The sequence below is a fragment of the Strongylocentrotus purpuratus genome, unplaced genomic scaffold (genome assembly GCF_000002235.5).
Source record: "Strongylocentrotus purpuratus isolate Spur 01 unplaced genomic scaffold, Spur_5.0 spur5_scaffold_8, whole genome shotgun sequence".
NCBI lineage: Eukaryota > Metazoa > Echinodermata > Echinoidea > Camarodonta > Strongylocentrotidae > Strongylocentrotus > Strongylocentrotus purpuratus.
Window position 1 is genome coordinate 28,648,842 of NW_022145614.1, and position 2,572 is coordinate 28,651,413.

A 2,572-nucleotide genomic window follows, 5' to 3' on the forward strand; every position below is an offset into this window, starting at 1 on the left:
CGTGCCCCCTTTAAACACTCAATCACACATTCATGAATAATGCTGGCCACTAATTTTAATCGTTTCGTGAGCCCCTTTTAATTTTCCAACCTAAAGAGGCATCTGAATATAAATACACACACGTACATAGAATTGTTTTGGGCTTGTCAGAGATATTTTGTGATTGCCAGGTTTGCCCCCACCCCCGAATCCAGGGTTTTGAGATCGGATGGACTTTGCCAATACAGATATTTACTAGGGGTATGGAATGCACGGTGACAAAGACAATAAGACATGTTCCCCGCCCTCCCAATCGAATGAGAAAAAGGAGAGAAAGAGAGAGAGAGAGAGAGAGAGAGAGAGAGGGGAGGGTAGATGGAAAATACAACGTGAAAAGAAGATATACTCTCGATTGCCTTGTTCTCTCGTATGTCATCAATATTAAAAAAACGGACACCCCCCCCCCCTCAATGGCCGGATCCATGCTACGCCCCCTTCTAGGTGCCCCTGCGGGTAAGAGGCCCATAAAACTTGACTCCAGTTTTGTCCAACTATGACATTTAAAGAAGCGAAGGTTCGATATCCATTCTTTATTTCATTTTTATCCACTTTTGCAAAATGTCAAAAACTTTCCAAAGATTCGAACCTTGTCCACCGCAGTCGGAAACTTAACACTAGTGTCAGTTACTATCTGGGCCCTCCTGGTGACAGCAGGCCCAGATAGCTCTTAACCCTAACTTGGCTCGGTGACGAAAAGCGACAAAATCTATGGCGTTAAGCATGTTTGGATCAGCGGTAGAGCATTTGCCTAGTGTGCCCGAGGTCCAAGGTTCGATATTAACTCTTTATTTCATTCTTATCCACTTTTGCAAAATGTCAAAAACTTTCCAAAGAATCGAACCTTGTTCACCGCGGTCGGAAACTTAACACTAGTGTCAGTTACTATCTGGGCCCTCCTGGTGACAGCAGGCCCAGATAGCTCTTAACCCTAACTTTGCTCGGTGACTAAGAGCAACAATATTTCATGCGTTAAGCATATTTGGATCAGCGGTAGAGCATTTGCTTCGTGTACCCGAGGTCCAAGGTTCGATATCCATTCTTTATTTCATTCTTGTCCACTTTTGCAAAATGTCAAAAACTTTCCAAAGAGTCGAACCTTGTCCAACGCGGTCGGAAACGTAACACCAGTGTCAGTTACTATCTGGGCCCTCCTGGTGACAGCAGGCCCAGATAGCTCTTAACCCTAACTTGGCTCGGTGACGAAAAGCGACAAAATCTATGGCATTAAGCATGTTTGGATCAGCGGTAGAGCATTTGCCTCGTGTACCCGAGGTCCAAGGTTCGATATCAACTCCTTTTCTTTTTGTTATCTTACGTTTTTGCCTCAATGAACTACAAACATGTTTAAATCTTTTCAGGGAATCGAACCTGGGCCACCAAGGTCAGAAACTAAACGATATAGGTAGTTGGTATTTAGTCGCTTCTGTGGGCATTTGGTCCAGATATGTAGATCAGTGAGGATGGCGCCACTTGCCTTCTTAAATCATGAGATATGCTGGTGAAAATTTTGGGCGCTTTTCTTCTTCTCCTTCCCAGTCCTCTTCTTCTCATTCTCTTTCTTCTCCTTCTTCCCTTTCTTCTTTATCTTCAATATCCCTTTTCCCACTTTTTTCTTTGTTTGAATTTGACTGTTCACCTTTGCTCCCCATGTATATTACCGATGATCGGGTAATCTTTCAAGGTAGGATTTTGGGCGATCTTGATCAATAATCACATGCTTTATATTGTCCACACTTTAGGTACTACATGCTACATGGCAGATGGATAAACTGACATTTGGCAGGCATTTATTTTTTGCACTACGGTATATAATACCATTTAAAGTAAGGACACAAAATTAAGGATAACAAAAGAAAGAAAAAAGCAAAGGAAGAGGAGGAATTAGAATAATAATAGGTTAGCTGTTCTGTATTCCAGCGGTGGCATTCTGAAAACATTATTTTTTATGTTAGTAAGAGGTATTTTAAAGCCCTTCTCAGTAAAGTTTGGGAGCCCTAAAAATGTTGACGGCAAAATTAGACTTAAAATGTATCAAAATGTTAAATAGGATGTCATTTAAGACAAATTTCTGCAAGGATTTTCAAAACAAATGTGTTTGAAGTCGAATATTCGTGAAAGACTACATGTTCTGCATACAACAGAAAACCAAAATTATGTATTCTTTTATCAATATTTGCCTTCAAACACATTTTTTTTTGGAGGGGGGGGGGGGGGAGTGTTGGGAATCTTTGCAGAAGTGTGTCTTCACTCAATGACATCCTCTTTCACATTATGATACAATTCAAGGGAAATTTTGCCATAAAATTGTTGGCGAATTTGTAATAACAAAATCTATATCAGAACAAGCCGTAAGTTAATGTTTTGCACATACCAGCTACACCTAAAATTCAGAGAGATCTGTGCAGGTAACCAATGATAAGTGTTTATTCTGCACAACTTCAATTTGGTAAGACAATCATAGAAAAGATAACATATTTTCAGAATACCATTCCTGCTCTTAATGTACAATAATCAGACCAAACAACAACATAAA